This window comes from Delphinapterus leucas, chromosome 6 (genome assembly GCF_059928025.1).
Source record: "Delphinapterus leucas isolate spDelLeu-1000000601 "Yukka" chromosome 6, BTC_Dleu_Yukka2, whole genome shotgun sequence".
NCBI lineage: Eukaryota > Metazoa > Chordata > Mammalia > Artiodactyla > Monodontidae > Delphinapterus > Delphinapterus leucas.
In genome coordinates, this window is record NC_143134.1 from 54,162,516 (window position 1) to 54,175,996 (window position 13,481).

Genomic DNA, 13,481 nt, shown 5'->3' on the forward strand with positions numbered 1-13,481 from the left:
TCCCCACAAATACATCAGAAATACATCTACATGTGGAACAACTCCTACAGAACACTTACTGAACGCTGGCAGAAGACCTCAGACCTCCCAAAAGGCAGGGAACTCCCCACATACCTCGGTAGGGCAAAAGAAAAAAGAAAAAACAGAGACAAAAGGATAGGGACGGGACCTGCACCGGTGGGAGGGAGTTGTGAAGGAGTTTCCACACACTAGAAGACACTTGGCCGGCGGAGACTGCAGGTGGCGGAGGGGGAAGCTTTGGAGCCACGGAGGAGAGCGCAGCAACAGGGGTGCGGAAGGCAAAGCGGAGAGATTCCCGCACAGAGGATCAGTGCCGACTGGCACTCACCAGCCCGAGAGGCTTGTCTGCTCACCCGCCAGGGTGGGCGGGGCTGGGAGCTGAGGCTCAGGCTTGGAGAGCAGGGAGAGGACTGGGGTTGGCTGCGTGACCACAGCCTGAAGGGGGCTAGTGCGCCACAGCTAGCCTGGAGGGAGTCTGGGAAAAGGTCTGGAGCTGCCGAAGAGACAAGAGACTTTTTCTTGCCTCTTTGTTTCGCCATGCACGAGGAGAGGGGATCAAGACTGCCCCCTAATCGAGCTCCAGAGACGGGCGCCAGCCACAGCTATCAGCACGGACCCCAGAGATGGTTATGAGATGGTAAGGCTGCTGCTGCTGCCACCAAGAAGCCTGTGTGCAAGCACAGGTCACTATCCACATCTCCCCTCCTGAGAACCTGTGCAGCCTGCCACAGCCAGGGTCCCGTGATCCAGGGACAACTTCCTCCGGAGAACACATGGTGCGCCTCAGACTGGTGCAACGTCATGGTGGCCTCTGCCGCCGCAGGCTCTCCCGGCCCTCCGTACCCCTCCCTCCCCCCGGCCAGAGTGAGCCAGAGCCCCCGAATCAGCTGCTCCTTTAACCCCATCCTGTCTGAGCGGGAACAGACGCCCTCAGGTGACCTACACTCAGAGGCGGGACCAAATCCAAAGCTGAAACCCGGGAGCCGTGTGAACAAAGAAGAGAAAGGGAAATCTCTCCCAGTAGCCTCAGGAGCAGTGGATTAAATCTCCACAATCAACTTGCTGTACCCTGAATCTGTGGAATACTGAATAGACAACAAATCGCCCCAAATTGAAGTGGTGGACTTTGGGAGCAACAACATATATATATATTTTTCCTTTTTCTCTTTTTGTGAGTGTGTATGTATATGCTTCTGTGTGTGATTTTGTCTGTATAGCATTGTTTTTACAATTTGTCTGAGGATTCTGTCTGTTTTGGGTTTTGTTTTGTTTTGTTTTTCAGTATAGTTTTTAGCACTTGTTATCACTGGTGGATTGTTTTTTGATTTGGTTACACTCTTCTCTCTTTGTTTTTTATTATTTAATTTTTTTTTATTTTTAATAATTATTTTAAATTTTAATAACTTTCTTTTCTCCTTTCTTTCTTTCTTTCTTTCTTCATTCCTTCCTTCCTTCCTTTCTTTCTTTCTTCCTTTCTTTCTCCCTTTCTTTCTTCCTTTCTTTCTCACTTTTATTCTGAGCCGTGTGGATGACAGGGTCTTGGTGCTCTGGCTGGGCGCCAGGCCTGTGGCTCTGAGATGAGAGAGCCAAGTTCAGGACATTGGTCCATGACAGACCTCCCAGCTGCATGTAATATCAAACGGCAAAACTCTCCAAGAGATCTCCATCTCAAAGGCAAAACCCAGCTCCACTCAACTACCAGCAAGCTACAGAGTTGGACACCCTATGCCAAACAACTAGCAAGACAGGAACACAACCCCACCCATTAGCAGAGAGGCTGCCTAAAATCATAATAAGGTCACAGACACCCCAAAACACACCACCAGACGTGGACGTGCCCAACAGAAAGACAAGATCCAGCCTCATCCACCAGAACACAGACACTAGTCCCCTCCACTAGGAAGCCTACACAACGCACTGAACCAACCTTACCCACTGGGGGCAGACAACAAAAACAACGGGAACTACGAACCTGCAGCCTGCAAAAAGGAGACTCCAAACACAGTAAGATAAGCAAAATGAGAAGACAGAAAAACACACAGCAGATGAAGGAGCAAGATAAAAACCCACCAGACCTAACAAATGAAGAGGAAATAGGCAGTCTACCTGAAAAAGAATTCAGAATAATGATAGTAAAGATGATCCAAAATCTTGGAAATAGAATAGACAAAATGCAAGACACATTTAACAAGGACCTAGAAGGACTAAAGAGCAAACACACAATGAAGAACAACACAATAAATGAAGTTAAAAATTCTCTAGAAGGAATCAATAGCAGAATAACTGAGGCAGAAGAACAGATAAGTGACCTGGAAGATAAAATAGTGGAAATAACTACTGCAGAGTAGAATAAAGAAAAAAAAAAATGAAAAGAATTCAGGACACCCTCAGAGACCTCTGGGACAATACTAAATGCACCAACATTCGAATTATAGGGGTCCCAGAAGAAGAGAAAAAGAAAGGGACTGAGAAAATATTTGAAGAGATTATAGTTGAAAACTTCCCTAATATGGGAAAGGAAATAGTTAATCAAGTCCAGGAAGCATAGAGAGTCCCATAATGATAAATGCAAGGAGAAACATGCCAAGACACATAGTAATCAAACTATCAAAAATTAAAAACAAAGAAAAAATATTAAAAGCAGAAAGGGGAAAACAACAAATAACACACAAGAGAATCTCCATAAGGTTAACAGCTGACCTTTCAGCAGAAACTCTGCAAGCCAGAAGGAAGTGGCAGGACATATTTAAAGTGATGAAAGGGAAAAGCCTACGACCAAGATTAGTCTCCCCTGCAAGGATCTCATTCAGACTTGACGGAGAAATTAAAACCTTTACAGACAAGCAAAAGCTAAGTGAATTCAGCACCACCAAACCAGCTTTACAACAAATGCTAAAGGAACTTCTCTAGGCAGGAAACACAAGAGAAGGAAAAAACCTACAAAAACAAACCCAAAACAATTAAGAAAATGGTAATAGGAACATATATATTGATAATTACCTTAAATGTAAATGGATTAAATGCACCAACCAAAAGACTGGCTGAATGGGTACAAAAACAATACCCATGTATATGCGGTCTACAAGAGACCCACTTCAGACCTCGGGACACATACATACTGAAAGTGAGGGGATGGAAAATGATATTCCATGCAAATGGCAATCAAAAGAAAGGTGGAGTAGCAATTCTCATATCAGACAAACTAGACTTTAAAATAAAAACTATTATAAGAGACAAAGAAGGACACTACATAATGATCAAGGGATCAGTCCAAGAAGAAGATATAACAATTGTAAATATTTATGTACCCAACATAGGAGCACCTCAATACATAAGGCCAATGCTAAAAGCCATAAAAGGGGAAATGAACAGTAACACAATCATATTAGGGGAATTTAATACCCCACTTTTACCAATGGACAGATCATGCAAAATGAAATAAATAAGGAAACGCAAGGTTTAAATGATACATTAAACAAGATGGACTTAATTGGTATTTATAGGACATTCCATCCAAAAACAACAGAATACACTTTCTTCTCAAGTGGTCATGGAACATTCTACAGGATAGATCATATCTAGGTCACAAATCAATACTTGGTAAACTTAAGAAAATAAAAATCAATTTTCAAGTATCTTTTCCAACCACAATGCTATAAGACTAGATATCAATTACTGGAAAAATTCTGTAAAAAATACATACACATGGAGACTAAACAATACACTACTGAATAACCAAAAGATCACTGAAGAAACCAAAGAGGAAATTAAAAAATACTTAGAAATTAATGACAATGAAAACATGACAACCAAAACTTATGGGAGGCAGCAAAAGCAGTTCTAAGAGGGAAGTTTATAGCAATACAATCCTACCTCAAGAAACAAGAAATATCTCAAATAAAAAACCTAAACTTACACCTAAAGCAATTGGAGAAAGAAGAACAAAAATACCCCAAAATTAGCAGAAGGAAAGAAATCATAAAGATCAGATCAGAAATAAATGAAAAAGAAATGAAGGAAACGATAGCAAATATCAATAAAACTAAAAGCTGGTTCTTGAGAAAATAAAATTGATAAACCATTAGCCAGACTCATCAAGAAAAAAAGGGAGAAGACACAAATCAATAGAATTAGAAATGAAAAAGGAGAAGTAACAACTGACACTGCAGAAATACAAAGTGTCATGAGAGATTACTACAAGCAACTATATGCCAATAAAATGGACAACCTGGAAGAAATGGACAAATTCTTAGAAAAGTACAACCTCCCAATACTGAACCAGGAAGAAATAGAAAATGTAAACAGATCAAGCACAAGCACTGATATTGAAACTGTGATTAATAAGCTTCCAACAAACAAGCCCAGGACCAGATGGCTTCACAGGTGAATTCTATTAAACATTTACAGAAGAGCTAATAACTACCTTCCAAAACTCTTCCGGAATATAACAGAGGGAGGAATACTCCCAAACTCATTCTACAAGGTCACAATCACCCTGATACCAAAACCAGACAAAGATGTCACAAAAAAGATAACTACTGGCCAATATAACTGATGAACATAGATGCAAACATCCTCAACAAAATACTAGCAAACAGAATCCAACAGCACATTAAAAGGATCATACACCATGATTAAGTGGGGTTTATCCGAGGAATGCAAGGATTCTTCAATATACGCAAATCAATCAATATGATACACCATATTAACAAACTGAAGGACAAAAACCATATGATCATCTCAATAGATGCAGAGAAAGCTTTTGACAAAATTCAACACCCATTTATGATAAAAACCCTCAGAAAGTAGGCATAGAGGGAACTTACCTCAACATAATAAAGGCCATATATGACAAACCCACAGCCAACATCATCCTCAACAGTGAAAAAGTGAAACCATTTCCACTAAGACCAGGAAGAAGACAAAGTTGCCCACTCCCACCACTATTATTCAACATAGTTTTGGAAGTTTTAGTCACAGCAGTCCGAGAAGAAAAAGAAATAAAAGGAATCCAAACCTGAAAAGAAGAAGTAAAGCTGTCGCTGTTTGCAGATGACATGATACTATACATAGAGAATCCTAAAGATGCTACCAGAAAACTACTAGAGCTAATCAATGAATTTGGTAAAGTAGCAGGATACAAGATTAATGCACAGAAATCTCATGCATTCCTATACACTAATGATGAAAAACCTGAAACAGAAATTAAGAAGACACTCCCATTAGCCATTGCAACAAAAAGAATAAAATACCTAGGAATAAACCTACTTAAAGAGACAAAAGACCTGTATGCAGAAAATTATAAGACATGGATGAAAGACATTAAAGATGACACAAAAAGGTGGAGAGATATACCATGTTCTTGGATTGGAAGAATCAACATTGTGAAAATGACTTTATTACCCAAAGCAATCTACAGATTCAATGCAATCCATATCAAACTACCACTTACATTTTTCACAGAACTAAAAGAAAAAATTTCACAATTTTTATGGAAACACAAAAGGCCCTGAAGAGCCAAAGCAATCTTGAAAAAGAAAAGCAGAGCTGGAGAAATCAGGCTCCCAGACTTCAGACTATACTACAAAGCTACAGTAATCAAGACAGTATGGTACTGGCACAAAAACAGAAATATAGATCAATGGAACAGGATAGAAAGCCCAGAGATACACCCACACACATATGGTCACCTTATCTTTGATAAAGGAGACAAGAATATACAATGGAGAAAAGACAGCCTTTTCAGTAAGTGGTGCTGGGAAAACCAGACAGCTGCATGTAAAAGAATGAAGTTAGAACACTCCCTAACACCATACACAAAAATAAACTCAAAGTGGATTAAAGACCTAAATGTAAGGCCAGACAGTATAAAACTCTTAGAGGAAAACATAGGCAGAACACTCTATGACATAAATCACAGCAAGATCCTTTTTGACCCACCTCCTAGAGAAATGGAAATAAAAAACAAAAATAAGTAAATGGGACCTAATGAAACTTAAAAGCTTTTGCACAGCAAACGAAACCATAAACAAGACGAAAAGACAACCCTCAGAATGGGAGAAAATATTTGCAAACGAAGCAACTGACAAAGGATTAATCTCCAAAATTTACAAGCAGCTCATGCAGCTCAATATCTAAAAACCAAACAACCCAATCCAAAAATGGGCAGAGACATAAATAGACATTTCTCCAAAGAAGACATACAGATTGCCAACAAACACATGAAAGGATGCTAAACATCACTAATCATTAGAGAAATGCAAATCAAAACTACAATGAGGTATCACTTCACACCAGTCAGAGTGGCCATCATCAAAAAATCTACAAACAGTAAATGCTGGTAAGGGTGTGGAGAAAAGGGAACCCTCTTGCACTGTTGGTGAGAAAGTAAATTGATACAGCCACTATGGAGAACAGTATGGAGGTTCCTTAAAAAACTAAAAATAGAACTACCATATGACCCAGCAATCCCTCTATTGGGCATATACCTTGAGAAAACCATAATTCAAAAAGAGTCATGTACCACAATGTTCATTGCAGCTCTATTTACAATAGCCAGGACATGGAAGCAACCTAAGTGTCCATTGACAGATGAATGGATAAAGAATATGTGACACATATATACAATGGAATATTACTCAGCCATAAAGAGAAACAAAATTGAGTTATTTGTAATGAGGTGGATGGACTTAGAGACTGTCATACAGAGTGAAGTAAGTCAGAAAAACAAATACTGTATGCTAACACATATATATAGAATCTAAAAAAAAAAACAAAACCGGTTCTGAGGAACCTAAGGGCAGGAGAGGAATACAGACGCAGACGTAGAGAACGGACTGCAGGACACGGGGAGGGGGAAGTTTAAGCTGGGTCGAAGTGAGAGAGTGGCATGGACATATATACACTACCAAATATAAAATAGATAGCTAGTGGGAAGCAGCTGCATAGCACAGGGAGATCAGCTTGGTGCTTTGTGACCACGTAGAGGGGTGGGATAGGGAGGGTGTGAGGGAGACGCAAGAGGGAGGGGATATGGGGATATGTGTATACATATAGGTGATTTAATTTGTTATATAGCAGACACTAACACAATATTGTAAACAATTATACTCCAATAAAGATATTAAAAACAAAACAAGAACAACAAAAATCAATATAGTGTTGGCCAACTATACTATATCTATGTAACTTGGCTGTGTAAAAAGAGTCTTTCTTAACTGTTTTCAGTTTCAATAACCACTTTTTGGAATTTATTTATTATGTTTCCAGCAAAAATTACTATATGCTCAGTAGAAAACAAAGAAATCTCAGAAACGTGCATTAAATCACCTGCAGTAGGAAACAACCTAGATTGAGCCACAAAAATTTATCAGGTGGTCAATACTCAGTACAGTTTAAAGATAAATGAATAGAGGAGAGGCTGAGGAAGCAAGTGTATAGAATATTTAAGGATTTTAACCTGTGGGAATGTCAATTAAAGTTCAGAGGAAAGTAAATATTATAATTAATACCTGTTTAATGCTTTTGGCCTTCAGGCTCACCCTGCCAGATGATGGATAATAATTAGAAAACATTTCATTACCAGCTGGCATCAAAGGATGAAATGTGTAAGAAAGAGCTTTGAAAACTATAAAGTTATGAAACAGGGTAGCTGCTGTTTCCATTATTAGTATCAAATGCTACACGAAGTGGGCAGGCCTTTGAAACCTCACCGATAAATATTTAGTGATTTATAAACTTTAAATACTGGGTACAAACCATAACCATAAGGGGATATATAGATGATTCTTCCCACTAGTCATAAATGCATAAGTCAAATTTTAAGATTTTACTGAGAATTATCTTTCTAACTTAGAAAGATATTAATATTAACTGTGATATTTATGCCACCAATTTATTTTCAAATATAAATTCCTCACATAATTAACATGAAGAAAGACTATACTTTCCTACATTCTTAATATAAGTTTAAGGGGAAGGGAGACTTCAAATCGGTACCATATATCTATCATGTTTATTTGCATTTATATATTTAAAAACAAAATGAAAATTAATGATCAAAGAGCTTCAAATATTGCCATGCAACCAGTAAATGCTGGATGTGGGATTTGAATGAAAGGTCTATTAGAGTCCTTAGTCCAACATGCCTCTCCAGCATAAATTTTTTTTTCAAAATTACTACTCACTGAAATTAAAACTCCACACAGATGTGTTCTATGAGAGCTCTGAGGCCAATGAAAGATGTAGGAGAAATGGGAGGCTGTAAGCTGCCTGCTAAGTCTTTACATCTCCGGCATTAGTCTGTTAAAGAGTAGGTCAATAACTCGTTGCAATTGTTGGATTTGTTTATTGAGATGTTTTCCTGTGTAACCTGTTGACCAAAGTATATCATTCCATACTCAGCAGTTACACAAGTTCTATTGACTTGCTTATCCGAAGTGCTTGTAATGGGTTTGCTCCACTCGATCATCCACCCATCCAATCATTCAAGTACCTTCTATGTATCAGGCACTTTGCTAGGAGTTAGGGATACAAGACTGAATAAATCATATTACCTGCCTTCATAAAACTTATATCCTAGCGGGAAGACATGTCTGTATACAAATAACAACTAAACAATAGAATAAGTTTTATAATGGAGACTAGATCTGGCTAGAAGAAGGCAGAAAGTTTTTGATCTGAAAATTGATGGATGCATTTTCAGGAGTGTGCCAGGCATTTAAGGCAGAGATATGATAGTGTAGTTGTTTGAGGGGAAACAGAAGGTAGTTCTACATGGCTGGAAAGTAAAGTACATGGATTACAGTATATGGAAAGCTGACAGGTCATAGAGTCAGAAGCCAGATGACTGTTTAATTTACTCACATGTAAAAAGCAAAAATTAATTGATCTATAGAAAATCCTGGGTACTTCTGGGTAATATTTTGAAATAACAAAGGCATTTTGCTAGATCTCCATAGATAAATATGGGAGCCACAGAATATGAAAAATAAGCAATAACTTTTATCAGCCATGAAAACTAGAATTTTACCCTATCTGTCAGAAGTATAAGGAGTTTCTACTAGGTACAATGTGGAACAAACGAGAGAGAATACAATGGTGAGGAAATAGAGGAAACTGTAACTGAATCCCACTCTATACCCCTGGACTATGAGGAGTTAGAATACATCAGGCCAAGGCCAGTAGGATGGAGTTTCCTTCGGAGTCAATGGCCAGGAGGCAAGAGGGCTAGAATGGCAGATCAAAGTCATTCTATCAAGATGAAAAAAAAAAGAGTAGGGAAAAGTCATAAAATGTATGAAGAACTGTATTCTAAAGAAGGAGAATGACTTTAAGAATCAAAGTCAGTGAGTATCAAGAAACAAGAGAAAAATGCAAGGAAACTTTGGATTAACGTTCTCAATAATATTAAATAAAGTAAGCAGTCACAAAAACAGGTTGCTTTCTGAGATCAGAGAAAATAGCATGGAAACTAGAAACTCAGTTGTAAATTTACCAAATACAATGACGATAATAAGCAACATACACAAAAATGCAGGCAGTGCAATTAAAAACTATAAGACAAACTGTGGAAATTTTTCCAGAACTCAAAAATAATTAATAGGTAAATAAAATAAAAAGTAAAGAGATTTGAAGATATCTGTGTGTACTGGAAACAGCAGAGCACATAGATACTGAGCAATAGTTAAAGAATAATGGAAAAATTCTGGAATGAAGCAAGACATGACTCTAGATAAAAAGGTTTTTACCAAGTAAGAGTACTTCTTACCTAGCAAAATGTCAAACTCTAGATGCACACAGAATGGGAACAAATTTTTTCATCTTGTATTTTTTAAAGTCTTGTATTTTAAGAGATCTATTCCACAATCACCACAGCAAAGAAAAGAAAGTATTACCTAAATAGGGGCAAAAAAGGAATCAGTTTGGAATCAGAATTCTCTTCTACAGCACAAAATATACCAGGTATCAATGGCTTGAGGAGGAAATAATTCTAAAATAAGAATTCCATGTCCAGTCAATTGGTCTTGCAGGTTCAAGAGTAACTAAAAGTTATTTTAGACAAATAAGGAAGAGAGTATGACAGCTATATTCTCTTCCTGAGAAATTGCTCAAAAACATACTCTAACTAAGGGATGAATTCACATAAAGAAACCAACTATGGAAATTTCATAATAAAAGAATTGATAGTGATAAAATAACCCAATCCAATACTCTCTGTATTTATAAATATGGTTAATCTTATAATTAGAATATAATTATTAATAAGTCCTTAAACTTCAAAGTAAATAGCAAAATGATATCTAAAAGTTTCATCTTGAAAGAAATAATACTAAGTTGGACCTAAATCCCAGCCAACATAAAAAAATTGAGGGTAAAGAAGGAAGGAATGAAATCATTACATGTCAAAGTTTTCATCATATTCAAGACATATTATTACATAATATTTTATTCTTTATATTTCTAACGGAAGAAATACATTCAACTATATGTACTCTCAAAACTTTCTTACAAAGAAAAGATGTTGTCTACAACATTAGGAAAATAAAAAATAACTGCATATTTAAAGGAATTAAAAGAAAAACAGAAAAGCAAATAAATACTCTTACACTTTTTTAACATTATCTTAGTGAAAACAATCTCCTAGAACTGTCATATATGCTGATTTTCCTCTTTGTTTCCATATTTTCAAACACTATGTGAATCAGCCTTAAAGAATTCAGAACATCATGTGGCATTTATGTTTTTCTTTCTCCCATAATCTATGTCATAAACTATCCATAAGAGTAATTTTTGTACAATAAATAAATAAAACAACATTCTGATCAAGTTAAGCATCACTGGAATTTAAAGGACTACTTTGAAATTCTATTATATATTCTTAAGGAAACAATGCTGTATCAAAAAAAAAAGATGCTAAAAAGCAAAAGTTACAAAACATTAAGAGAATAGGTTATATTGTTTTAAACGGGTAAGGTAGTGAAACAGATGAGAAAGCATGGTGGTGTTTATCCATGGTGGTATATACAACTGTACAGAACATATACCTTGAAATCCTAGGTCTCGGTTTGAAAACCGATTATAGTTGCTTAAAAAATGATAACTTCCTACTCTGGGAATTGAGAATCACTACCTACAGCGATGTCATTGCATGACGTGTGACATCAGGCCTTAATGCATTCTGTACCATAACTCTTCCCACAGGTTCTACTTTCGTTTGTTTAGAATGTTAAATACAATGTCATAAGTGAATCAATTGTCTGCATCTATTCATCATAGACTCATTTGTCTGTTTAAAGTTCTTTTAATTTGTAAAGGAAGAAATTGCTGTTTAAAAAATATAATCCGCAGCGCTGAGGCTTAGTTTTCACCTCTGTAAAGTTAAGATGTTGGATTAAATGACCCCTGAGTCTCTCTGAGCTCCAAATCCTATAATTCTACCATCTGGTCACCTCAGGCTTATAGTGTTCAATGAAGTACTTACCATGTAGACTAACTGTAAAGTATTTATGAATAGCTAAAGTAAACGCACTTAAACTTTAGATTTTTAAATAGCATAAGCCTAATTTTTAGAACTAGCTATACCAGGATTTCCCACTCTTCTTCTCTTCTACAAAATAAGGCATATCTCATATTAAATAAACATACAGTCTGTTCAGTAAACTTGTTTAAACAGTAGGTGGCAACTTGTCAAAATACCCAAATCTAAGGCATGAAGAAAGAACTTGAGCTTTTTACGGAATCTATAGGAAAACAGAATTATAACTATAAACACTATATCTTCAAGTAATTAACTTGATTAGATCACAGTTACCTTTGTAATAAATATGCCAAAACATGGCAACTCTCCGTCAAATTATATTGTGCTCTATTATATTGGTGTCAGGCATGTTTTAACTTAAATATCAGAAGCATATACATAGTAACTCATTTAAATTGCTGGACCTAAAGATTCTATTACATTCATGATCATCTACTGTGCTCAGAAAATGTAACTAATATTTTCCTTAAAATAACATGTCAAATGCCAGGAAAATCTGACTCTACCCCACCTCCACCACCTCCCTGACACCCACATTAACTCAAATCACCTAAGCACCATATGCTGTAATGCAAGTGTTAATGAGATGTCAAGTTGTGCGGTTGAGACCGGTTACTTTGATGATCCCATGTTAGACTCTTAAAAGTGAAACTAATTAGAGCATACCCTGAGTGTGAATTTCACGAGGTATAGAGGGGGAAAAGAAAATTTTACATATTGAGACGGAGTTAGACTTTATGTCCAGAGCTTTTGGAGCCCTTAGCCTCTGTGTAAAAATTTAGAATGCTTCACCAAAAGTGAGATTAAGAGCAAGAACAAGATCAGAAACCTTACAGCTCGGGCTTCTTTGTGTTCCAAGGACACAGAATTAGTAGGTACAAGGAAAGTAAGATTGTGGTTATGGTTTCACAGGTGTATGCATATCTTCAAACCCATCAAATTGTATGCATAAAATATGTCCAGTTTTTTGTATATCAAGTATTTCTCAATAAAGCTGTTAGGAAAAAGAAACTTTAGAAGACAGGTTTATTTTATGGTACTAATTTTGGAAAATCTGGAAATAATAGAAATAGACAAGAAATTTTTCTTTCTTCCTGTTTGTCTAGGATTCATCCTCATGACTTTCTCCCTTGCTTTTGCAGGAAGAACAAAGCATTTCAAGGAGCAAGAGAAAAAAAATGTGCCTTTCAAGGTTCAATACAAATAATAATATTATATATTGATATTTGTATAGCACTTTACATCTTAAAAACTACTTTTGGAGGATAGCTAATATCGGGAGTGAAATGGTCAAAAAAAAAAAAAACTCTGAGCTGTGGATGTTTAATAATTTTTTTGCAAAATAGTATGACATTTTCCCCTGATGGGAGATAAATTAATTATCAGGTTGGTCCCTAAACAAGATGCTATTTTTCTTGCTGAAAGAGATAAGATATGTAGACTTTCCAACTACTGCAGTGGGACAGCCAGCAAAAACAAGAAAATTAGGGGAAAGAATGCCATTCCTTGTTAAAAAGCATAGTCAGTCAATATGCAGAACTTAATGGAAAAAACACACCTTCATCAAAACTAACTGATAAAGATTTGAACTTCGGACAATAACATTAGCAGAATCTGAGAATAATCTGCAAAGAATACTATGATCCAATGAAGAAAAGAGCTATCAAATTCCAATGAAATTAGAAAACAGAAAAGAATTATTAGCACCTAGGAAACAATGAACCCAAACCAAAAGAGAAACACTTCCTTAGCCTCAATTACTGAACCTTCTCTCCAACTTTCTTTCTTTGTGAAAAAGAGCTAGAAAATGCCAAAACTCCACTTCACAGTAGGATAACGTATCTATGCATAAGCTAGTTGTGTCATATATGTAGTTCCCGTTATGCAGTGTGGTTTTCTTTTTTGTTGTTCTGAGACCAAT